This window comes from Leucoraja erinacea, chromosome 3 (assembly GCF_028641065.1).
Source record: "Leucoraja erinacea ecotype New England chromosome 3, Leri_hhj_1, whole genome shotgun sequence".
Lineage (NCBI taxonomy): Eukaryota > Metazoa > Chordata > Chondrichthyes > Rajiformes > Rajidae > Leucoraja > Leucoraja erinaceus.
The window spans coordinates 46,755,642-46,783,515 of NC_073379.1; positions in this window are offsets into that span (position 1 = coordinate 46,755,642).

Here is a 27,874-nt window from a genome sequence, read left to right on the forward strand (position 1 = left end):
TGGCCGTGGGCCGGCAGTGATGGCTTCTTCTTCCCCCGGGTCCTCCACGAGGGATCCCGGGCTGTAGACGCCGCGCCAGCTGGAGCTGTGCAGACCGTAGCTTCAGGCTGCCGGCTGCCCCGGGCCAGCGAAATGGAGTGCTTCCCTCCAGCGAGCCCCAGCGAGGGCTCACCCGCTCCACGCCGAGAGTCCACGCTGCGCCCGCTGCGGAAGCCCCGGGTGCATCTCCGGGAAAGGCCGCGCTGATCCTTGCTGTTAGGCCACGGGGGAAGTGACCTGGAAAAAGTCGCCTCTCCGTGGAGGAGGCAGCCAAAACGGTTTCCCCCTTAACCCCCCCATACCACCCCCACACAAAACACACCGAGAAACATCAAAAACATACTTTAAAACATACTAAAAAAAATTAAAGAAGTTGAAAAAACTAACGCGCTGCTGACAGGCGGCTACCACTGCAGCGCCCCCTCTCTCATGTTCTCTTGATAAATAAATCTTACTTAATTTACACCTGCTGGAGGTCGACAACCCCCTCCTCACCTGGCAAACCAGGTGGGGGAGACGGTTTAGTCGCTGACTATCCGACCATGGAGCAAGTAGCACGGGATTACATGGTACCCGTGGCGGGGGGATCTCCTCCCGACCTGACCAAAAAGGAGGTCAGGTTGGGGGGAGTTCCCCCCGCCATGGGTATCATGTAATCCTGTGCTACTTGCTCCATGGTCGGATAGTCGGCAACTAAATCGTCTCCCCCACCTGTTTTGCCAGGTGCGGAAGGGCCTGTGGACACCCAGCAGGACCAAGAACAAGACCTGTCTAAGGGCGGATGTGCTTCTAGCGAGCCAACAGCAATCCATACTTCACTAGAAGTTGCAATCACTGTCGTACATAGCATTGTAAGCAATGATGATAAAGCCCACACACACCAAAATCCTATACTTCCAGCGGCGGAAGTCTGCAGGAACTGGAGGACAGAGATGTGCGGTGTGTCTGTCACCGTTCCTGTCGGAAATCGGCACCACTGTGTCGCTAATGTTTTCAACGAAGATGAATGAATAATTTACACATTCACTCGGGATTTCTTTGCTGCCATACAATAACCAGTGAAAGAACCTATGACATCTCCACAAAAGAAGTCGGAGTTTAAGGAAAAATATCAGGTGTGATATTAACATCAATAAGGTCCTAATTCCTTCTGTCAACTGGGTATGATCAGTCAGATAGAGTTGAGAACACACATTCACTTTGGGCAGTAATGCATGCATCACATACCATTTTTTGGATTGATTTTTGTTGACAGTTTCACCAGAGCAGAATAGACTAACTTTTCTTATTGCTGATTATTGTAGACAAATCCGAAGATATAAATAGGATGAGAATAGAATGTATTTGATGGTCCGCATGGACATGGCAGTTGTTTCTCTGCTTTATGACTTCATCATTCTAATCTTATTGAATTTGTTCCAGTTGTAATTCTAGCCGTCAGTGTGGACCCAATCAGCTTGTGTTTTGCTGTTAAATCTTATTGATTGATATTTGCACAAATAATAACATGGTTGACATTGAATAACTAGATTTTCAAAACTCCTGTGACAAGGTATCATATTTTAGGATACTTAATAAAATTAATGGGCAGATTTTGTTTGACTAATTATCTCTCTTTCTTTGGTCTTTTTATGGAATTGCCTTCAACTTTTTTCCTGAATAGCTGCGTTCTCTTTGGTTGGCTATTGTTTCTGACTATCATACCTGGTTTATGGTCATTCACCCAAATATGTTGTTGCTGTCCTTGTTGTTTAATATCAGAAGTCACACATGCTGATAAGCAGTTTAAACTGTCCCGATCACTTGCAGTCGGCATCTCTTCCTATCCTTCATGACAGTAGCAAACTGACCTACCCAATTCTGTCAGGAAGTTCTGTCACCTGAAATGTTAATTTCTTACAATTCTCTGTTTCTCGTCAACTTCAATGGATCAATGGTGCTTTATTTAGCAGCAACTTTTACTTAACAGCAACAATTTTTCCTTGACTTCAGTTTGAAAGTACTCCAAAATCATGATCATCTGCTTCCTCATACATTTGGATCTTGGGTGTCTTTGTACCCATATTCTATTTCCAGGTGACCCACACTGGCATTCTCCTCCTGCACACATTCACTCATTCACCTTGTTTTCTTCTCCCTCTGTTCACCTTTCCCATTTTGCTCCCCAAACATGGTTACATCTGCCTATCATGTGGTTCCATATACCATCTGTCAGCCCTTGCTCCATGTATCAGCCTGTGCCCCACCCTCCCCCTCCACCAGTTCCACTTGCCCATTTACCTCTCTCTATCTGGTTTCACCTATCATTAACAAGCTTATATCCCATCCTCAAACACCTCATACTGCTATATACCAGGAATCTTTCCTCGACCCCCTCAGTCGTCATTTTGAGGGCTCGACCCAAAATGTCAACTTTATTCCTTGCTTCCAAAATGCTGCTTTATCTGCTAACTTCCATCAGTGTTTTGTTTTTGTTGCAGATTGCAGCATCAACAGTCCCTTTTGCCTTCTGACCTGTAAATGATGGCATCTGCAAAGGATAATCTATGTTGGTTGATGTTACGTTAAGCAAGCAAAGATTTATAGTCACTGGAAGTTGTTGAAGTGTTTTGGGTAGAAAGGTCAGCATTTGTAGCGATAGAATAAAACAGAAAAGAAAGTTCAGGGTTTAAAGAGGTCTGTTGAAAATTATGAAATAAAAATGTGCTTTTCTACTAATGTAAATCTTTGTCTGAAATTTGAAAAGGCCAAGCAAATATTAAATTACAGATCTAATATTGACAGAAAAATTAGAATGTACCTTTAGAAAGGTTAAAGCAACTTATCTGAAATGTATTGAGTGCTCTGGGAAATTCATGTCTACCCTTAAAAATGTGGCACTGTGGGATAATCCCTGTTATTAAGCAGAGAAACTGAAAGGTTAAATTCATCCAATTTCTTTTGTGATAAGGACTCTAAAAATGTTGATACACATGGTTGAAATCATATAAAATAAAGCCCCGTATATTTGTTTGACAATTGAAAGTTATCCTCTTTCTTCATTAACTATTTATTAACATAGAACATGGATAAGGACAACCCTGATAAAGGCCGTTCAGCCCATCAGGACTGTGCCAATTTAAGCTGCCTGTACGTGGTCTGCATCACTCATTATTTGATAAAAGGCTGACATGTTACAATTGGAAAGAAATTGGACTCCAAAGTTCCTGTTTAATTTAATTTGCAGTTGCCTCCTAAATGGTGCAAATTCGGCCCTGGATGTGTGCATTCATTTCCACTGGATAGCGTGCCGAGCCTATTCCTTGATTTTCCAATTTTCTTTAGCACCAAGCAAAGCAACATGCAGTGTGCAAATATGAGTTGTCTACTCTGCTTCAATGATTGAGCCCGGTCGATCTAGAACGGTCACAATCTCCCACAATGGTACACATCCTGACAGAACAATTGGGATCCCATTAAAACAGCCATTTTCCCCACTTCACTCACTTCCATCCCTGACATAGGTTCAGTGCCATGCTGCCTTAGGCTGAAAGAAATTGCCTCCAATTATGGGTACTCTTGGAGGAAGTGAAACTGACAGAGAGTGACCAAGAGTTCCACAGAAGAGGGCAAGCTACCAGACGATGTGGGGTTGGAGAACAAATACCAGTAGATGAACATAGCCATGCATAAAGTTATGAAGGAATTGGAAATATTAAATAGGAAGAATCAATTTCCGTTAGTTCGCAGACTGGTCACAGACTGGTGGACACAAATATGAAGCAGAGGTACTTCTGCAATAACGTAGGTTTCCATACCACAAATTTAATCTAACACAATTGATGAAATGGGGAACACTATTTGTATTATTAAGGGCTGAAATTATTTTAACATGATTTTGATCAGACACTAAAGAGTGAATTAAAAGTTACTCTGGAAATTGAAAAGCAGGAAAAAGTTGCCTGTCAAAACAAAACGTCCGGAAGAAATAATATTTTTCCAATAACCTCCCAGCAGTAATCATACACCATTGTCTCTTAAGAACACAGCCTATCAGTTTCACCATGGATGACCATTGATTTTACAAGTAATCACTTCTGTTGCTTGTAATGGAAGTTACAAGTGACACTTGTGCAGTGATGCTTTATCTATCTATACATAACTAAAACTCTGATCTTGTGCTCTTCCAGTTTGCGTGGATTTTCTATGTGCAAAAACGAGACACGATAGCGCTACAATTTCTCGCCACCTTACTCACCATTCTCCTGTATTCAAGTGCAACAAGTTTTGTTGCAATCGATGGTATATTGTAAGAGTTAATAAGGTTTAAAAATCTTAAAAACCACGCCTGCGCAGATTGGTCCTCTCCTGCCTCCCCATCGCCGCACTGATTGGCCGGCTCAGTTGTCAGTCACGGACGGCGCTTGCCTCGCCCGGCATTGCACGGCCACAGCCAGTCGGCTGGAAGCAGCCCAAAGGTTCGGCCATGGTCGCAGGCCGAGGTAGCCGTTACTCCGGCACGCAAGGAGAGAAAGGAGCGGCAACCTCGAGATCCTGGGGACGTGAGGAGGGAGAGTGGGGGGATTGAGGGAGAGGAAAGGGTAGGGAGGGAGGATAGTGTGGAAGGTGAGGAGGGCAAGTGGGGGAGAAGGGGGAATAGAGGGAGAGGGGGGAGAGGTAGGGAGTGGGGAATACCTGGGGAGGTGAGGAGGGAGACTGGGGGGATTGAGGGAGAGGAGGGGGTAGGGAGCGAGAGGGGGGAATTGGTGGATGTGAGGTGGGAGAGTGGGGGAGGAGGGGGAATAGAGGGAGAGAGAGTGGGGGAAGTAATCAGTGGGGAATAGAGGAGAGCAGTGGAGGTGAGGAGGGATAGTGGTGGGGGATGGGGGGTGAGGAGTGGGGGAGGTGAGGGGATATAGGGATAGAAGGGGGGTAGGGAGAGGAGAGGAGTTATGGAGGGAGGGAGGGAGTAACTGAAGGTAGGGGGAAGTAGAGGGAGGGAGGGTTTGGGGAGGGGTGGAGGAGGGGAAAGAAGAGCGAGGGTGAAGAGGAGGGGGAGGCAGTGCTGGGGATGGGGGAAATGAGCCTCACCTGCACAGTTGGGGGCTATGTGTGAGTGGTGGAACATTGCGTTGGGGGAATGGGTTGCGTTGTGGGAATGGGTGAGTGGTGGAATATTGCGTTGGGGGAGCAGATGGGTCTGCACTTTGTCTAGTATCAAAACTAAATTTAAAGCTATTCAGGAGACTTCTTTTTTTGAAAATGCTGCTGGGAAAGGAAATGTTGGTGCTGCAAGGCTGAAACTCTTGAGTCCTAAGCCCATTTATCCCGCTGCTATTGCTTTTATCGCGAGATCTTCCACAACGTGAGGTATCTTTGGAATGTATCTGTCGGGTTACACCAAAATTACCTGTCCTTGTACGAAGGAATTGAGGAAGATGAGAACATTTATTTTGACTCAGTAGATGAACGAAGCAGAATTCCTAAATGCTTCCTGAGCGGTAACTTTTTCAAACAAAGGGTGGTGGGTGTATGGAACGAACTGCTAGAGGAGGTAGTTGAGGCAGGTACTATTGTAACATTTAAGAAACACGTTTAGCCAAGCACATGGATTAGACAGGTTTGGAGGTGTATGGGCCAAATGCAGGCAGGTGGGACGAGTGTAGATGGGACATGTGGGCCTGTGTGGACAAATTGGGCCGAAGGGCCTATTTCCACACTGTATCACTCAATTACTCTATATGAGAGTTCCAAAGATTCTCAATTCTAAGATAAAACATTTTACCTCATCCCTTCCATCAATCGTGACCCTTTTTAATTATAGAGTGACTTAAGTTTGAGATTATCCTGAAAGAGGGAACATCTTCTCCACATCCACCTTGTCAAGCACTCTCATGATCTTGAATGTTTCAAACACATTCCCTCTCACTCTTCTGAACAAGCCCAGCCAGTTCAATCTGTCCTCATAAAAAAATCTGCCCACTTGGTGAATGCATCTGTCCCCTTCCATGCTACTGGCAGAGAGAGCAGCAGCATCTGACGGTTTCCAGCTCACTACCACCTAAGGAGGTCAGTAAGACTCTCTGAGCATAGAGAGACAGCATCTTTTCATTCCCACAGGTGCTGAAAGAACTTACAAGGTGGTTACCATGACATACAGGCTTCTTTATGGTGCAGAGTGTCACTGAATGTGCACACTTTGCCTAGGATGCTTCACATCTACTTGAACGCCTTCTCGAAACAATAGGCAGGCCAATCAGTCATGGTGCAGCTGGTTTCCGATCACTGACAGCTTATCGTGCAGGAGACTACACATTATTCTGGCTTTAGTCAGGAATCCACTACCCTGCAGTAGGCCTCTGCCAACTGCATTTCAACAATGACAGGACATCAAAGATTCACATGTGGACAATTTGAATTATCCACTCATGATTTTTGTCAGAAAGCCACGCAAATGTGCAAAGCAGACCAACAGTGAGAACCTGCTGAAGGAAGGAACTGCAGATGCTAGTTTACCCCGAAGATAGGCACAAAATGCTGGAGTGACAGAACGGGTCAGGCAGCACCTCTGGAGAAAAGGAATAGGTGACGTTTTGGGTTGAGACCCTTCTTCCGATTGCAGAATTCTTCAGTCCAAAGAAGGATCTCGACCCAAAACATCACCTATTCCTTTCCTGACTGACCCTCTGAGTTACTCCAGCATTTTGCGTCAATCTGAAGTGGGACCCTGCTGTTGCAAGGACATGAGAGAACATACCATATACAAATACCAGTAACTCTTTTCCCACCTTGCCTGTTGTGTTGGACCATACCGTACTTTTTTTCTTGCATTTAACAAGGTTTTTGGTGGTATACTGCTACTTTCCAAGTTGGAGATCACAAGCCACAACCTTGAGATGAAGAGAATGAATGCAATGAAGAAAGGGAGGAGAAAGCGTGACAGGATAGGAAGTGGAGGTAGGGTAGATATATATAGTCAATTGCACTTCTTATCAGGAATCAAATGCGAGAGAAAACTGCTTTGTGAGAATGAGCACATTTTGAAGTGCTTGTCCGGGACAAGTGCTGTGAGTGCCAGGGTGCGGTGGTTGACGCAGATACATTAGTGGCATTTGAAAGATTTTTTTTTAGGCACATGGACATGCAGGGAATGTAGGGTTATGTGTTATTACAGGAATAAAAATGATGGTCTTGGCATCATGTGCGGCACAGACATTTTGGGCTGAAGGGCCTGTCCGTATGCTCTATGCTCTTTGTTCTAGATGGCTGTGAAAGTATCTAGAGTTTTTTGATTTCCACATACTTTGAGTCCTTAAATTTCTCGATAGACCTAAAATAGCTCATAAATGAACAGTTCATATTTTTCAACTTTTAATGACCTTTCATTATACTTTCACAAGTATAAGGGGCCAGAAAGAATTGAAAATTGAAGTTATTGACTGCCCATTAAATGCAATGCATGGAAGGAAGTCAATGGAAAGTATCACTAGGATTCAGTGGGAAAATGCAAGACATACTTACATGAACTTACATGCAAATTTTCACAAGGTGATCCATCACCAGTGATATAATATTTGGGTAAAATCGAGTGATAATTTTTAGTTCATTTGCTTTTTTTTTAAAAGAAGAGGTCTTAAATAAAATCAATAGTGCAAGTATGTTGTTTCAATTCTGGTGTTACAAGTGAACAATCCCACTGTTCTTATTATTTGTCCTCAAAAATAAAAGATACACAATATTCTGCGAGTGATTAATTAGTGTGTTAAATGTCCAGAACGTCCCTGGAATCTGAATAAATGATTCCGCATTTGGCTCTTCACTAATCATCCAGTTGGGCAGGTTTGTGAGCAGAAAGTAATACAGTGTTGTGGAAGGAGATAAATTTTTGCAATTATTATGACTCAAAGGGTCTGCCTGTTAGAGTTACAGAATGATAACAGACTGTCTTTTGGAGGCCCAGTGTTGCAGTGAAACACCACATCAAATAAACTCAAGGGATTTTATTTATTCTCAGGATGTGCACATTGGCATTGCATCCAAATTTTATTATCTAAGCAAATAAATGATTGAAAATATTTTCAATTGTAATGCTACTTGAGAAAATGCTTTATTTTGTTCAATGGCTTTTATGGGAGAATGGTGGTTCCATAAAATTTGAAGCAATATATTACCCCTTGAATGTCTTACTGGGATATTTGAAGGCAGTGAAAAGTTAACTAATTACTGGATCTGTAGTCGCACCAGTCTAGAGCAAGCATGACAGATTTCTTGTCTGAGTTAGCAGTGACATAATTGTTTATTTTTCGATAATCCAGATGTTTTGCAGTTACTAGCCTTCAATTACAGATTTATTTCATGAGTTAAATTTCAATTCCCAGTTGCTGTGGTAGAATGTTAACTTGTGTACTTTGATACTTGGCATTAGGATACTAGACCAGTAAGTTACTGTGCTACCACATGGTGCTACCATGTCCCTGTATAAAACACTCAAAGAAAACAAACATTTACGAGAATGGCAGTGTGATCGAAAATACTTTGCAATGCCATCATCTTCTTTCAGATAATAGGGGATAGAACCATTGTCTCACAGTACCAGTGATCTGGTTGCAATCCTGACCTTTAGTACGGCGTATGTTGATTTGGTACGTTCTTCTTTTGACCAAGTGGGTTTCTCTCGGGCTCTTGGGTTCTTTACCCCATCCTGAAGATGAGTGGGTTGATATATTAATTAATCACTGTAAATTATCCCCCAGTGTGTAGGTGAATGGTGGAATTTAGGAGGAGTTATTAGGCCATAGAAAAGAAAATAGGTGCAGGAGGAGGCCATTCTGCCCTTTGAGCCAGCACTGCCATTCATTGTGAACACGGCTGATCGTCCCCTATCAATAACCCGTGCCTGCCTTCTCCCCATATCCCTTGACTCCACTAGCCCCTAGAGCTCTATCTAACTCTCTTAAATCCATCCAGTGATTTGGCCTCCACTGCCCTCTGTGGCAGGGAATTTCATGAATTCACAACTCTCTGGGTGAAAAAGTGTTTTCTCACCTCTGTCTTAAATGGCCTCCCCTTTATTCTAAGACTGTGGCCCCTGGTTCTGGACTCGCCCAACATTGGGAACATTTTTCCTGTATTTAGCTTGTCCAGTCCTTTTATAATTGTATATGTATCTATAAGAATCCCCCTCATCCTTCTAAACTCCAGTGAATACAACCCTAGTCTTTTCAATCTTTCCTCATATGACAGTCCCGCCATCCCAGGGATCAATCTCGTGAACTGCATCAATCACAAGGATGTCCTTGCTCAAATTAGGAGACCAAAACTGTACACAATACTCCAGATGTGGTCTCACCAGAGCCCTATACAACTGCAGAAGAACCTCTTTACTCCTATACTGAAATCCTCTTGTTATGGAGGCCAACATTCCATTAGCATTCTTCACTGCCTGTTGTACCTGCACGCCAGCTTTCAGTGACAAGGACACCCAGGTCTCGCTGTACCTCCCCCTTACCTAACCTAACCCCATTGAGATAATAATCTGCCCCCTTGTTTTTGCCGCCAAAGTGGATAACCTCACATTTATCTATATTATACTGCATCTGCCGTGCAACTGCCACTCACTCAACCTGTCCAGGTCACCCTGCAACCTCCTAACATCCTCTTCATAGTTCACACCGCCACCCAGCTTTGTGTCATCCACAAACTTGCTAGTGTTGCTCCTAATTAATTCCCTCTTCAAAAGCATTAATATATATGGTAAACAGTTGTGGCCCCAACACCGAGCCTTGCGGCACTCCACTCGCCACTGCCTGCCATTCTGAAAAGGACCTGTTCACTCCTACTCTTTGCTTCCGGTCTGCCAACCAATTTTCTATGCATGTCAACACCCTACCCCCAATACCATGTGCTCTAATTTTAGTCACCAGTCTCCCGTGCGGGACCTTATCAAAGGCTTTCTGAAAGTGTAGATACACTACATCCACTGGCACCTCTTCATCCATTTTAGATTAGTCAAGCATGATTTCCCTTTCATAAATCATAGTCGTACAGCACAGAAAGAGGCTCTTCAACTCAACTTGTCCATGCAGACCAAGATGTCCCATCTATACGAGTCCCACCTACCTGCATTGCACACATATCTCTCTGAATCTTTCTTTTTCATATACCTGTCATGTGTCTTTTAAATGTTGTTATGTTGTTTGAGAGTTGATGAGAATGTGGGGGCAGTTTGAAAACTAGGATTAGTGTAGAATTAGATACAGCACAGAAACAGGCCCTTCAGTCATTGAGGCCACATTGACTATCAGCAATCCATTTAACTCAGCACACATTACAATAATAAACCAATGCCAATGAAACCTGACCACACATCAAACTGTAAATCTAAGATGTATTCCAATTAATTTTAATATTGTCATTGAGTCATACAGCATAGAAACAGGCCCTTCTATTTGCCCACACTGACCACAATATCCCATCTACACTAGTCCCACTTGACTGCATTTGGCCCATCATCTATCTATCTATCTATCTATCTATCTATCTATCTATCTATCTATCTATCTATCTATCTATCTATCTATCTATCTATCTATCTATCTATAACTAAAACTCTGATCTTGTTATTTTCTAGTTTGGCAGTCTTTCTATTTGCAAAAAAACGGTTTGCGACAGCACTACGATTTTTCACCAGTTCACGCACTGTTCTCCTGTGCTGCGAGTCCACCAAGTTTTGTTCCGATTGAATGTCGGAAAAGTTAGCGAGGATTAAAAATCGTAAAAATCTTAAAAAACGCGCATGCGCAGATCGTTCTCTTCTGCCAGTCGGCGCAGTGCAGATTAGTCTCTTCCGCTGTCACTACCCGGGAACGTCCACCCCTTCCTGCATCATCGCATCTTTACTGGAGCTGAGTAAAGCCAGCGGAGGATTCCAACCGGACCTTCGGAGGGACCCGGCCCAGCCCAGCCCAGTCCAGCCCAGACCAGCCCCGCTCCAAACAGCTATGCCCCAAACAGCCCTGCCCCAAGCAGCCAGGATTATATTTGGAATAATAGTAGAAGATATCAATTTAAATAAAGACCAAAACGTTTTTTTTAATTATGGGTTAATAATAGGAAAGAAATTGATACTTAAATTTTGGAAAAATACAACCATACCAACTGTTAAAATGTGGATTAGGAATATGATGGACATAGCACGCCTTGAAGAAATGAGACTCCGGCTAATAGATAAATATGACCAATTCTTAAGGAGTTGGTCTCCTTTCAGCGACTTTTTGGAATCATGTGATGCAGCGGTACCTTAAAGATTGCTGATTTCAATTCATGCCGTGGATAGATCTACATCTCCAAATAAATATTTGAAAATTTCTCTTTTAATGGGCCTTCTCTCCTATTTCTACTTTCCACTTTTTCTTTTTTTTATATACACACTTCACGTTTTTCTATTCTCTACCATCTATTTTTCCTCTTTTTCCTCTTTCTATTGTTTTATTTTTCTTGTCTTGCTTACTTCCTTCTCAAGACATAAAACTAGAGGTTTTACATAGAATGGATTACGATATGACATAGTTGGCACCTAAAATTAGGTTCCACTGTATTGTTTTGTACTGTATTAACTTCTAATAAAATTTTAAAAATAAATAAATAAATAAATAAACTTTAGAATATACATCAGAAAAGCGTGATTACCATTAATTTATTTAGCTCCTGAGGGCAAGTAATGCCAATGAAGCTAGTAGCACAGCAGGATTACAAATTATAATTCTGTTACCTTCCACAATTATATGTGATCCACTGTCATGCAACATGCTATGCCCAAGAGTCTGTAATGCAATGTCCACTGTGGGCAGCATGGTGGCACAGTAGTAGAGTTAATGCCTTACAGTGCCAGACACTCGGGTTTAATCCTGACTATGGGTGCTTGCTTACAGAGTTTGTACGTTCTCCCCATGACCTGCGTTGGATTTCTCCAGGATCTCCGGTTTCCTCCCATTTTTCAAAGACATGCAGATTTTTTGGTTAATTGGTTTGGTAAAAATGTAAATCGTTCCTTGTGTGAGTAGGATAGTATCAGTGTGCAGGGATCACTGGTCAACACGGACTCTGTGGGCCAAAGTGCCTGTTTCTGCACTGTATCTCTAAACTAAACTAAAAGATGACAGATTAATAATACGACTTTTTACTGTAAAGTCACAGAGATGCAGCATGAAAATAGCTTATATGGCCCATCAAATCCAAGCCAATCATCAACCACCCCTTAGATTGTTTGTAAAATGGGATTTTATTAATCTGTCATCTTGACTCTGAAACATATATTGTGAACTAACCCACTTAATATCAGAAAATGCTTGAGATTCAAAAAGTGAATGTTCTCAACTAAATTGCTGGAAGGCTGGCGGACTGCTCTGAGGATAAATGTGGGCATAGAAGGCTGCGGTGAATTGTGGTTGTGGCCTGCTTTGAAACGACTAGTGGGAAAAAATGGGGCAGGCATGTTATTTCTGTGACACCTAATTGAAGGTATTAGTGCCAGAATTGGGCAATCAGAGAGAAGGAAGGAACAGTACTTCGGAAGATAAATAAAATACCCCGAGTTCAAACATGCTCGGAATCTGACTCTTCAATACCCATGATATCCTACATTCTGTTATCAATGGGATCAAAGTCATATAGTTCGCCATTTGTGCTTAAGAGTTGTAATTCAATCTTGAGTGACCACAGTGCATGATAGACCAAACAGCAATAAAATTATCAGCTTTTATTTAAAGATTTGTCTGGCATTGTGAATTTGTGTAAATTGAGCTATTAAGAATGAACTTATTCATCTCCCAAGATGTTGCACAATGGTCGATAAAAGTGATCCTGCTGTCTCGTGCTACTAATTTGCTGATTCTCTCTGCAGTGCTCTCTTTTGTTTCATTTCGCTTCTGTTTTCTATATATAACAAATGTTCTGTCTCTCTCTTCCTTGAATATCAAAATAATGCATCCTTTCTGTCAGTCAGTCTTGATGCAGGTTTGCAATCGTCCATCGTCCCTTTGCTTCCACAGATGCTATTTCACCTGCTGACTTCCTCAAGCAGTTTGGGTTTTTTTCTCTCCAGATTCCAGCATCTGTAATCCATCGTGTTGCCGCTCTTTCCTACACTCCTCTGTAATCTTAGATTGGCCAAGCATTCATACTAGGCCTTTACTTATTTAGTTATCTGTGCATTGTTTGTTAATTAGGCTTCCAGAATAAAAATTGTGGCTCAGCAAATTGATTATTCTTTCAATCTTGGGCCATATTCTTGGTAAATGATAAAGCATTTATACAGAGAATAATGCACCAGTGGGTGATGTGATAGAAGTATATTGACGTATAATTATGCTTGCAATATAATTCTCTAATTACACTTACAAGATGTAACATTGGGTCTTTCCTATTCTCATTAAAATATTGTAACTAGAGTTACCAACCAATGGTTGTTTTATATGTAAACTATAACACACTGTGCCATATGATCTAGAATTCCCTTCTTCACCATCTCCACTTCTGTTTGTGAGCTTTTAGTCTCATGTACCAATATATCTTTCATTACTTCAGTTTTGCCTCACTATTACCTCAGCTTTTTTAAAATGTGATTAGAGCTCTGTAAAACCCTTGATGTTTCATTATGTGAAATACACTGTGATAATCTAAATTCAACTACAGCATTGTGAATAATCTGTTAATACCTGGGGCTTAATTGTGTAGTCTTGAAAATGTTCTTTCACAGCCATTGTGTGATTCTTACATAATTAAAAATACATTTACAGTGGATTAGCAATATTCCACATACTAATAATGAGTTTTCAATAAAATGTGCATCTATATCCTGGACTTCATGGTATTTAGATATTCTGAGTTTTTTTATGTCTCCAATCATAATCCATGTTGATCTTATGATCATAAGGCCATGTAATTTAAAATCCCTTGCGGCATAAAACTACATGGGATTGAGTTCATGAACTGATAAACTATATTTTCTTCTCTTTAAAGAACTGAATATGGTTATGAATATGACCTTTACACCCTTGTACCACAGGATTGCACTTTGAAAATCATGTGAAGTCATGCAAAATTTCCAATTAGTGGTGTAAGTATCAGCATGTTGAAGAAATTGTTCTGAGTCTAACGGTATCCATGAATTGTAATAAGGCGATGATGGGAAACGTCTTTAAAATTATTCGTTTTCTTTAGCCAATTTAAGAACATTGATGTACAAAGTAGCAGGTGGTCAGACAGATGAAAAAAGGTTTGATTCAAAAAAATAGTTACCATACATCACTGGAGTGCCACCCCAGTACTGATGCACAAAATGGCCATGAGAAGCTTGTTATCAGGATCCATATTAGGGCGCTTGTCTCACCTCAAGTAGAAATGGGTCGATCTTGAAGATAATGAAGGTGCTCGGCAACTTGCCTGAATCACCTTGAATATCGGGGGTCAACTCAAATATTTAAGTATGTTTACTTTTGCCAATTATTTTCTTGAGAGGGGGCGAGGGAGAGGTCTGAACAGTAAACACAAACATTGCCCAAGGTTTATGTTAAATCAGTTGAAGCACATTTATGAATCATTGTGCTGTCGGAATTAATTATCATCCTGTGTAAACTTACTCGAGTTTGCAATGTGCATGTTACATCCAGCCAGGAACTAATTCTGGATTTCCCAATTCACATGCGGGGATCTTAATCTTTCTTTCTTTTAAAATCTTTTTATTTGTGTTTTTCAAAAACAAAAACAAAACAACAAAAAAATAATGATAAACATAACAATGATATTGATACATAGGGATCAGGATTACATTAATAACAGGTTTAACCTAAATATGTCCAGTGTTAAAATACACATTGAATATAGACCTCCTGGTCTCTATGTAAATATATTTAAGTGTTTAAAAGAGAACATATAAATAAAAACAAAAAGAAAAAAAGATAAAAAAGGAAAAAAACAAAACCCCCCTAAACTAGGAGAAAAAAAAGCAAAACAGAATCTGGGCCGCAAAGCATTTCAACAATTTAAGTCCCTGTTTGTCATCAAGTCTATTCCACCATATAAAGGTAAAATAATTATTATAACAGTTGGAGAGGGGCCAATTGATGTCGTAAGAAAATGTTGAATAAATCTTCCGCAAGTCCTTTCTAATTTAACCAAGGGTTCAACAATGTCACTCCTAATTTTTTCTAAATTTAAACATGATATCGTTTCAGAGTACCAATGGAGTGTGGTCAGAGGATTAAAGTTTTTCCATTTAAATAATATAGATCTTCTGGCAATTAATGTGGTAAAAGCAATCAGCCGATGGGCGGAACGGGACAGAATCTAACATTGGTAGCCCAAAAATTGCAGTAATAGGATGAGGTTGTAAATCAATACCTAAAATTACTGAAATATTATCAAAAATTTATTTCCAGTATTTTTCCGAAAGTTAAGGGGAGCTTAATCCGTGTTTTAGGTTGGTGTCTTGGGCAACAAGGGAATGTTGCTCCAGACAAAGCCCTTTACTCATTCCCCATGTAAACTATGCAGTGCCCATTCTTTTGGCTCCTGGGATCCAATCTACAGGCAATTTGATATTCTTCGTACACATCTCGTGAGGTTTTTGGGGTAACAAGTGATTGAAAATTCACATAGTGCCCAGGTAGGTTACAAGCATCAAGGTTTGTTGTTTCTTACTGGTGGAGAAAAGTTGTGCATATTCCAGACAACTTTCTCCACTTCATCCCCAGTTGGCTACAGACCAATATCAAATGTTTAAGAAAGAACTGCAGATGCTGAAAAAAATTGAAGGTAGACAAAAATGCTGGAGAAACTCAGCGGGTGAGGCAGCTTCTATGGAGTGAAGGAATAGGTGATGTTTCGGGTCGAAACCCTTCTTCTGGCCAATATCAAATGTTCATTACAGACATTACATGTGCATCTAATCAGGTATCTAAAAAGGTTGAAGGTGTCCGTCTTATTGAGAGAGGAAAATGGCTATGGGTGATCACATCATGACTACCATTCACACTGTGCTACCTGAGCCAGAACAATTACCACAGTATTCAGTGACACAGGGATTTTCTCAATACTGATAAAGGTCAGGATGTGTAGGAAAGAGCTGCAGATGCTGGCTTAAGTCAAAGGTAGACACTAAATACTGGAGTAACTCAGCGGTACAGGAATCATCTGTGGAGAGAAGGAATGGTGACGTTTCAGGTCGAGACCCTTCTTCAGACTGATGTCAGGGAAATGAGTGGGACAGAGATAGAATGTAGTCAGAGACCGGAAGACTGGTGGGAAACAGGGAAGGGGGAGGGGGTGGAGAGAGTGGGAATGCAAGGGCTATTTAGAGTTAAAGTTAGAGAAGTCAATGTTCATACCGCTGGGGTGTAAGGCATCGAAGCAAAAGATGAGGTGCTGTTCCTCCAATTTGCGCTGGGCTTCCCTCTAACAATGGAGGATTCCCAGGACAGAAAGGCCAGATTGGGAATGCGAGGGGGATTAAGGTGCTGAGCAACTGGGTGATCAGGTAGGTTAAGATGGACTGACCTACTGGCTCAGCGAAACGATCGCCGAGCCTGCGCTTGGTCTCGCCGATGTACAGGAGTTGACACCTGGAACAGCGGATACAGTAGATGAGGTTGGAGGAGGTGCAAGTGAACCTCTGCCTTACCTGAAAAGACTGTTGGGGTCCTTGGATTGAGCCAAGGGGGGAGGTAAAGGGACAGGTGTTGCATCTCCTGCGGTTGCAAGGGAAAGTACCTGGGGAGGGGATGGTTTGGCTGGGAAGGGACAAGTTGACCAGGAAGTTCTGGAGGCAATGATCTCTGTGGAAAGCAATAAGGGGTAGAGATGGGATGTTGTGGCCATTAGTGGGATCCCATTGGAGGTGGCGAAAATGTTGGAAGATTATATGCTGTATGCAACGGTTGATGGAGTGGAAGGTGAGGACAAGGGAAACTCTGTACCTGTTACGAGTAGAGGGAGCAAGAACGGAGCTGTGGGATATCGAGGAGAGATACCAAGTGAGAGACTCATCTATAATGGAAGCAGGGAACCTCCATTCCTTAAGGAATGAGGACATCTCCGATGACCTGGTATGGAAAACCTCATACTGGGCGCAGATGCGGCGTAGACGGAGAAATTGGGCATGGGGGATAGAGTCTTTACAGGAATCAGGGTGGTAAGAAGTGTAGTCTAGATAGCTATGGGAGTCAATGAGTTTGTAATGGATGCCAGTCAATAGTCTGTCTCCTGTGATGGAGATGGGGAGATCTAGAAACGGTAGGGAAATGTCAGACATGGTCGAAGTGAATTTGAGTGGTGGATGGAAATTAATCTTAAATTTGATGGTCAGTGAGTACTGCATGGGTGCAGGAGGCAGCACCGATGCAGTTGTCAATGTAGCGGAGGTAGATTTCAGGGAAAGGGCCAGTGTACGCCTGGAACAGAGGCAGGCATAGCTGGGGCCCATGTGAGTGCCCATAGCTACGTCTTGGATTTAGAGGAAGTGCAAAGTGTCGAAGGAGAAGTTGGTAAGAGTCAGCTCTGCTAGGCGGAGGAGAGTGAATGAATGAATACGTTTATTGTCATTGCACAATATTGTGCAACACAATTCCATTGCATCTCCTCTGGTTAAAAAATACAAACACAACAACCATTGACACATATGTACACTTATTAGTAAAAATAATAAATAAGTATTTAAAAATAATTTTAAAGGAATGTTGCATTTCTTGGAATTACATTTTGCTTCCCCAGTGTTCTCTGTTGGAATTAAGTTATTTTATCGCACATGGGTAGAATTTATTAGTCTACCGGTGCGAGCCTTCAGAGACCTGAATCGCCTCCCAGAGGGTAGCAGAGTGAAAAGGTGGTTGGCAGGGTGGGATGGGTCCTGCTTGATGTTTGTGGCCCGGTGCAAGCATCGGGCCCTATATGTATCATCCAAGGAGGGAAGTTGAGCGTTTGTAATGCTCTGTGCAGCCACAGTGCAGCAAGCAAACCACACCAGGATTCCACAGGAGAAGATACTTTCCATGGCGCATCGGTAGAAGGACAGCAGCAGCGGCTGTGAGACGTTTGCTCTCCGCAGAGACCTCAGGAAATACAGCCGCTGCTGTGACTTCTTCACGAGAGTGACGGTGTTCATTTGCCATTTGAGGTCCTGGGAGATTTTTATTCCCAGGAACTTAAAGCCAGTGACTCTCTCCACCATGTCTCCTTTGATGTATAAAGGAACAGGTTCCTCTCTCCTCTTCCTCCTGGTCAAGGACCGGTTCTTTTGTCTTTGATGGGTTGAGTACCAGGTTGTTTTTGGTACACCAGACAGTCAGTTTTTGGACTTCATCTCTGTAGGCAGACTCGTCGTTGTTGTTTAACAGTCCCACCACAGTCGTGTCGTCCGCAAACTTGATGATCCTGTTTGTACTGTGTGTTGGTGTACAGTCATAAGTGTATATTGTATACAAGATGGGACTCAGCACACAACCTTGTGGCGCCCCTGTGCTGAGCGTCAGGACTGGGGAGTAATTGGACCCCACATGACAGCCTGTGGGCGGTCTGTTAAGAAGTCCTTAATCCATCTGCATGTGTTTGCATTAACACCCAGATCAGACAGTTTGTCCACCATTCTGCTGGGGATGATGATATTAAATGCAGAACTAAAATCCACAAATAACATCCTCACATATGAGCCAGGGCGCTCCAGATGTGTCAGTGCAGAATGTAGAGCTATGTTGATGACATCCTCCGTTGACCTATTAGCTCTATATGCAAACTGATGCTGATCCAGGGTAGATGGGAGTGAGGACTTAATGTGGGCCAGGACCAGCCGTTCAAAACACTTCATCACCGTTGAAGTGAGAGCAACAGGTCTATAGTCATTCAAGCTGGTAATAGATGGTTCTTTCGGTACAGGCATGATGGTAGCAGTCTTGAAGCATTTAGGGACAGTGCACTTTGACAGAGAGAGGTTAAAGATGTCGCTAAAAACCTCCGCTAACTGGTCTGCACAGTCCCGCAATACTCTCCCTGGGATGCCATCTGGGCCAGCAGCCTTCCTGGGGTTGACCCTGCGGAGTGCTCTTCTGACGTCCTCTGTACTCACAGTGAGTGCCAGGTCATCAGTGCTGGGTGCGGCTGCAGGTGCAGGCCCCACCTTATTCGGCTCAAAACGGGCGACAAAGTGGTTGAGCTCCTCAGCTAGCGAGTTGTTACTGCTGCTGATGGTCGGCCCCCCCTTGCCCTTGTAGTTGGTAAGTTGCTGAATGCCCTGCGAGACACGCCGAGGGTCCCTCTCGTTAAAATACCCCTCTAACCTTCTTCCATAGGCTGTCTTTGCCGCTTTAATGGCTCTCTTTAGTTTAGATCTGGCAGTGCTGTAGAGTTCATCACTGCCAGATCTAAAGGCTGAGTTGCGTTCCCTCAGCAGCTTCCTGACATCCCTGGACATCCATGGTTTGTTGTTTAGATAGCACCTGACCTCCCTGTCGAAAGTGACGTTGTTGATACAGTTCTGCATATAGAACATGACTGTGGATGTGTATTCATGTATGTCCTGGTTTGCAAAAAGGTCCCACTGGGTGCGCTCAAAACAGTCCTGAAGTTGGGCGGCAGAGCCCTCGGGCCAAGTCTTTACGTTTCTCACACTGGGCTTGGTTCTCATAATGAGAGGTCTGTATGCCGGGGTGAGAAAGAGTGATAGCTGGTCAGACTGGCCGAGGTGAGGGAGAGATGAGGCTTTGTATCCATCCTTAATGTTGCTGTATACGTGATCCAGTGTATTTTGACCTCTCGTCGGACACGTGACATGCTGGTGGAATTTAGGGAGGACAGTTTTTAGATTAGCCTGGTTGAAGTCTCCAGCCACGATGAAAATCCCATCAGGGTGCGCAGTCTGTAGTTTGTTGATTGATGCTAGCAGGGTGTTCAGTGCTAGCTTGACGTTAGTGCTTGGTGGAATATAAACAGCCAGAATAACGACAGCTCTGAACTCCCGCGGCAGATAGAAGGGTCGACATTTCAATGTAATAAACTCCATGTCTGGTGAACAATGTCTCTCGACAACGTTTACATTTGTGCACCATTTGTCATAAGAGTAAATACATAGCCCCCCTCCTCTACTCTTACCGGAGTCACTGCTCCTGTCGGCCCGGTGTGCTGTGCGACCTACCAGACTGATGGCCTCGTCCGATCTCCCAGCGTGAAGCCAGGTCTCGGTTACCACCATAATCGAGCAGGTTTGCACAGTTGTATTTTCTTCATTGATCAGCTCCAGCTCGTCCATCTCGTTGCTGAGCGATCGGGCGTTCGTCAAAAAAATGCTGGGTAGCGCCGGTCTGTAAAGAGCTTCCTTTAGCCTAGCGTGAATGCCGGCTCGACAACCGCGCTTCTGCTGCCTCCGTCTGCGCCGCCTCCCGCACCGTCCGTTCGGTATGGTGATCCACTCGGACTCCGCTGGGCGGGTGATTTCTGGCGGGATATAGTCGTTGTGGGAGCTTCTTACGAACTCTAGTTCACTACACAACGTCCCAATCCTTAAAAGGTCCTGCCGGTTGTATCTCGAGTCGCAGGTCCACAGACAGACAGACAAAACAGACAAAAACAACAACATCCACACGGGGGAGAGCAAAGCCGCTGCATTCAGGTGCGCCGCCATTTCCAAGTTAGTAAAACATGTTAGTAGACATTTGATAAGGTCCCACATAGGAGAATAGTGGGCAAAATTAGGGCACATGGTATTGGGGGTAGAGTGCTGATATGGATATAAAATTGGTTGGCAGACAGGAAACAAAGAGTCGGGATTAGCGGGTCCCATTCAGAATGGCAGGCAGTGAGTGGGGTACCGCAAGGCTCGGTGCTGGGACCACAGCTATTTACAATATACACCAATGATTTATATGAAGGGATTCAAAGTATCTCTGCCTTAAAAATATCCCCTGATAAATAGCAGCATAAGTGGCAATTGTGAAGCTACATATGTACAAAACAGCAAAAGCATCATAAAGTATCATAAGATATTCCAACTGCATGCTTGTTCCTTTAATTCAATATATATATTTTTGTTAATGAGCACAGCAGATCACTTGATTCCACACTAACAAATCAGTTCAAAGCTCCATCACATATCACATTTATTTGGATGAGGAAACTTCTTCTTAGGCCCCTGTTGGTTATGGCTGACCATGGGTGTCTCCAGGGTTGGAGGACACCTGTTCATGACTTTTTTAACATGAGGAGACTGGTGCACAGACAGCCACCACACACGGTCCTTGACAGATCTGGGTTGGGATCCAGTGGCACGGAGTCCAAGATGACCGGAGACCCTTTACTGCTGCAGCCTTCATCCGCCATCCCAGCCATTGTGACACTCCACTAAGGTCAGTCATCATCCTCTGCCTGCTCCGCTGTTGGATTGCTATTTGTCAGAGTCCTACCCCTTGACCTTACCGCCATGGGTGGCCCTACCAGGAGCATAGCTCCAGACAACATCGCTCTCAGGTTCTCAGGACCACAGAAGTTACTTCACCACGACAAGGTGACAGTCCACGGAGAGGAAACTCCAAGAGCTCCCTATCCTAGATGATATCTTGAGTGGGTGGAGAGTCTGGTGGAGGATCTAGATTATGAGTCTGTAGCACTTGCAAACACATTCAGTCAGAAATGCCGAGTAGCAAATAAACACTTGAGTATTCATCACAATAAATGAATGAAATGAGACATTTCAGCAATATTACACCCAAGTTTCCACCAGTTTTTAATTTATAGTTTAGTTTAGTTTAAAGATACAACATGGAAACAGGCCCTTCGGCTCAGTGAGTCCACGATAACCATTGATCACACCAGTTCCATGTTTTCCCATTTTCTCACCCTCTCCCTACACACAAGGGAAAATTTACAGAGGTCGAGTAACCTACAAACCCACACGTTTTTTGGGTGTGGGTGGAAATCGGAGCAACTGGAGGTAACCCACATGGTCACAGGGAAAATGTGTAAATTCCCCACAGACTTGGCCCAAGGACTAGATTGGACCCGGGTCTCTGGTACTGCGAGGCAGCAGCTCAACCAGCCACTGTGCTGTCCCTGTTGATCCATTCAAGTATATTTGCATATGGCTCGATACAAAATCTTTTTTCAACTTGCATCCAATTCTCATATTGTTAATCCTTTTTATTATTTAAGTCATTATTTTGAATGTAATGAAAATAGCTTAAACAAGTCAGTCAGACAACAATGGTCAGTATTTTAATAAATAAAATGTAGTATCATTAAAAATTCCAATTGCATGCTTGTGTATTTGTGCCCAAAAATGTAGTATAATTGTGGTGCCTCCTTTTAGATTGACTGCATGTGTACTTAGCACAGTTTCCCAAAGGTGATTAATTCAGACTATAATCCTGCACAGCCTTGTGTGCAGGGCCTGCCTTTAATCCAATATGCAGTATATCTTTTTAATGAGCACAGCAGATCACTTGAACTTGAGTTTCATTAAATACAATTTGCATTATAATTTATGTGATCCTTTGCAGCGTTTACCTCAATATCAGGTAGATTGTGGCAGTAGAAATATAATATCAATGAGAAATTTCAGGCCCAAATATTCGCCGCAAGTATATTTGAAGTTTGTGTGTTTATTTTAGTGCTAAAACTGTATACATTTTCTGAAAATGAGCTAGGTAGAAATTGTAAGCAGCTTTTTAGCAAGCGCATTCTTCTAATTTGAAAGGAGAAACAAATGAAAGCAAAGCTAAACAGATGAATGATTAAAGGAGATTACAGTGGCGCAGCGGTAGAGCTGCTACCTTACAGTGCCAGCGACCTGGGATTGATCACGACTACAGGTGCTGTCTGTACGGAGTCTGTATGTTCTACCTGTGACAGTGTGGGTTTTTTCCACAGCAAGGTTCGAACCCGGGTCTGTGGCGCTGTAAGGTGAGGTACAGGTACAATGACAATCATGTTTGTAGCAGCACCACAGGCATATAAACTCAAACACATAAAAACATTTTTTTCCTACATTTTACATAAATCATACTCAAATTTTCTGAATGAACACTGTGCAAAAAAAGGCATAATTTCAAAATGCAATTTGGAGATAAAATGCTTGGTAGTGTAAGAGATGGTCCCTCCTGTGCTGTGGCCAAGGTAATATAACATGAAGTGGATTGGACCAGACTAATCACTAATTCTCTAAGACATCGTTGAGCACTCTATCCAAGACAGCTTCAAGAAGTCTCTTAGATGTGCTTATCATATAAGCACCAATTTTAATTAATATTGCCAAGTACAAATCTTTTATTGCCCAGTACCAAATCTTCTAAACATTGGCAATGACTAGCATATTTTGTGTTCAGCAATTACTGATTTAGTTAATTGAGAAATACAGCTTGGAAACAGGCCCTTCAGCCCACCGAATCTACGTCAACCATCGATCGCTCGTTATTTGTTCTTTGTTATCCCACTTTCTCATCTACTGCCCAAACACTAGAGGTCATTTACCAAGATGTGGGGGGGGGGGGGGGGGGCCGGGGCCTCCCAGAGGAAACCCACACAGTCACAGAGAGAACGTGCAAACTCCACACAGACAGGACACAAGGTCAGGATCAAATCTGGCATGTCTCTGGCATTGTGAGGCACCACTGTGCTGCCCTTGGACTTGCTGAAGGTTACCAAGGTCATTTCCAAGATGTTACTTTGCACTGTTTCATAGACATTACCAAGTGTACTGGACATTAGCAATCACCAACTTTACATTGCTAATGACCACATCTTCTACATGTTGTTAGTGATCACCAATTCTGCCCAACATCGTCCAATGTTTCACAATCATGTCTTGACATAATGTTGAGCAACATCTAACATATGCTAATTGCCAATCAGAAAATCAAATTCTTATATAATAATCAATTATATCAAATCAATACTTTTATAATAATATATTAAATAGAGAATCACCCTCAACAGAAGCACTAAGGGAAGATTGGGAACATGAGCTAATGATAAAGATCTCGAAGGATAGATGGGAAAAGTATTTGATGAATACACATAACTGTTCTATTAATGCAAGACATAATTTAATTCAATTCAAATTATTACATAGACTATATTATTCAAAAACGAGGTTGAATAAATTTTATCCAAACGTCTCTCCCAGATGCGATAAATGTTTGTTTCAAAACGCTAATATAACACATTCATTTGTAGGATGTACAAAGCTGAATACATTTTGGAGTGATATATTTGATATATTTACAAAGCTTTTCAAGTCAAGAATTGAACCCAAAACGGAATGGATTATATTTGGAATAATAGAAGATACCAATTTAAATAAAGACCAAAATGTTTTTTTTAATTATGGGTTAATAATTGGAAAGAAATTGATACTAAAATTTTGGAAAAATACAACCATATCAACTGTTCAAATGTGGATTAGGAATATGATGGACATAGCACGCCTTGAAGAAATGAGATTCCGACTAATAGATAAATATGACCAATTCTTAAGGAGTTGGTCTCCTTTCATCGACTTTTTGGAATCATGTGATGCAGCGGTACCGTAAAGATTGCTGATTTCAGTTCATGACGTGGATAGATCTACATCTCCGAATACAGATTTGAAAAATTCTCTTTTATTTCTACTTTCCACTTTTTCTTTTTTTTTTTTTCTTTTTTATATACACACTTCACGTTTTTCTACTCTCTACCATCTATTTTTCCACTTTTTCCTCTTTCTATTGTTTTCTTTTTCTTGTCTTGCTTACTTCCTTTTCATAACATAAAACTAGAGGTTGTACATAGAATGGATTACGGTATGACATAGTTGGCACCTAAAATTAGGTTCCACTGTACTGTTTTGTACTGTATTAACTTCTAATAAAATAAACAAAACAAAAAAAAAAGAAAATCAAATGGACAGTGCCAATGTTTGGCATATTTTGTTAATTAATTTTTTCTAGGTAACTTCATATTTTTGTAATCAAAGATATTCGCAATCACTGGTTCACTGTCTTTGCTAATCAAGTCTTCTGGTCACTTTTCAACATGATGTCTTCAAACATTATCAGTTACTGATCCTCTTGGACATAGTTTATTTTCAAATCTTTTTGCCGACACTGGGCATGAACTCCAAGATATTTCAGATTACCTTCTCCACTAGACTTTACTAAGCAAATATGCTCTTGCATATTCTCATCTTGCCCAGAGCATTGCTAATGACTAACTCAGTTAAACTTTGTCAAGTCCACAGGGATGTAACAGAGCTCCCAACATCATTTAAAACATGTTTTGTTGGCTTCCACTTATAATTCCCTTTCATTCTTTTTCACTGTCCATCATTTTCTCCTTGTCTCATTCAATTCTTACCTTTATTTTTGTTCAAATGCTGTTGCAATTATTTGGAGAGTTTCTCTTCAGCAATAATTATGATGAAAAGCGGCACTGTGCTTTCTTTTTAATTATAGTCTCAAGTGACTGGAACATTTAACCATCAGGAGGTGAATATCATGGGGCTTCTGAACTTTGGGATTATGTCTTTAATTTCCTGCAATTTCCAGAGGAGTGGAGATCACCAACTGATCACATGGGACCTCATGTGGAATGTTACAGCACCCTCTTATTACAGAAATAGCAGTTCTTTATCCCTGCTTCTTTATTCATTCAACAACATCAAGAGCAATATGCAATTACAGTCTAATGATCCAGTTATATTGCAAGCTTTAAAAGTGCTAACTTTCATACCTGTCATTTCCTTTCCACACCTTCCCCACCGTGTCGGCATCAACCACCCATTTGCACTCATTAATCACAGTCTGTTATTCCCCACACATTCTCATCAACTCTCCCTAGATTCTACCACTCACCTATATACTGGGGTCATTTTACAGCGACCTATCAGCCTTCACTCTTTGAAGGAAATGAGAGCATACTCGGGAAATCAATATGGTCACAGGAAGAATGTGCAAACTGCGCACAAACAACAATGAACATTGGGATCAAACCTTTCATACAATGTAAGGCAGTGGCTCGACCAGCTGAGCCACTGTGTCGCCCTATTATTATTGTTGTAATCATTGACTTAAAATACTTTTAGCTTTTAAATATCTCAGTATCAAGTAGCAATTCAACATTGCTGATGTTCCTGACAGCTTAGAAATAAATCTAAACTTCATTCGCAGCTATACAAGTTGTCAGATCCTGTCCACGTGTTCTGGGGGATGAACCTCTGCTGAGGGCTAATTCCTTAGTTCTCGCTGCACAACTCTCGGGCACAGAGGGCCAGTGAGACTGACATGGGTGAGTGTGGTGACAACAAGGGGAAAGTTAGGTCCAAAGCAATGCAGAGCACAGTTGAGAAAAAAGACTGGGAATCATCCTAAAAACAAGTGTGCCTGCCTTGCAAGATGAAAGTGCAGAAGCATTCTGCCTGAACACGATGGCCTAAAATGTTCCCTTAAATAGATTCCTTTCTAACTTTGACAGGAGTATGTAATGTAAGGGTTAAAATATGTCAGTGACTGGATTTGAGTTGTCAGTTTACAGCACCCAGGCTGAGCAAGCAAGTTTGCTTAGAGAAACAATTATATCATGAGGCCTTGAAGCCTGCACCTGTAAAACATGTAGTGAGGAAGTGGAATGGGACCAATATATTTGTGAAAGAAAATTTAGACCAGCTTGGTGCCTAGTTCAATAAATAGCCCAGTGCAGTAAATAGCTTTGTATGGCATCTCACTCTGTTTCTGTGTGAGGGAGGCAAGCTGATTTTTTAAAATGTAACTGACATGTGCTTATAAGATAAGGAAAGAAGCTCAGACATATTGATCACAGAAGTGTAACCTGCTTACAAGCTCATTGGATTTATCTTCGTATCAGGATCCCGTACAGTGCCAGGACCCTCCATTTCACCATAGAAAACGGGGTATATGATGTGCACGAGTGTGTGAGGAACTTTAATGATGTTTTAAGAAATGTATTATTTTTAATTTTGCATTCTAGAGCTGTCTTTCTCCATCATTGATCTGAATCCTGGAAACCAGCTTGTACCATAACAGAGAGTAACTGAAGCAGCTGTACATCAGATAGCATATTGGGTATAATTGACTCAATTGGCAACACTTCAAACTATGAATCAGAAGGTTGCAGATTCTAAACCCATTGTAGAAACTTGCACACAAACTCTAGGCTGGTTCTCCAGCACAGTGCAGAATGTGCACCAGATTGTCAAACATGCTGTTTTTGCGTGTGAGATATTAAACTTGCCTTTAATCCCAAATAATGTCAAGCATCTAATGGCACCATCTCAAGGAAGGGCATGTGCAATTTCCTTATATAATCAACATTGCAGAACAACAAAAAAAAAACATGAATTTTGTGGTCATTATCACATGGAGTGCAGAAGCACAATTTAGAGTCGTACAGCACAGAAGCAGGCCCTTCAGCCCATCTTGTCCATGACAAACAGGATGCCCAATATAAGCTAATATAATTTACTTGCATTTGGTCCATATCCTTCTAAACATTTCCTATCTACATACTTGGTTCATCCACTCCCTCTGGCAGCTTATTCCATATACCCATCACCCTCTGTATGCAAAAGCTGCTTCTCAGATTTCTATTAACACTTTTCCATCTCACCTTGAACCAATGCCTTCTAGTTCTTGGTTGCCCTACCCTGGGGAAAACACAACTCTTGGCTGCAATTTCCCACATGACTATAGTGATTGCACTTCAAATAGATTGTGGCATGGAAAGTGCACCGGAACATTGTGCAAAGAACATAAATATTAGCATGTAAATTGAAGATTTTGTATAATAGAACTTGACCTTTCATGGAAATTACCTGATCTCTGTAAAG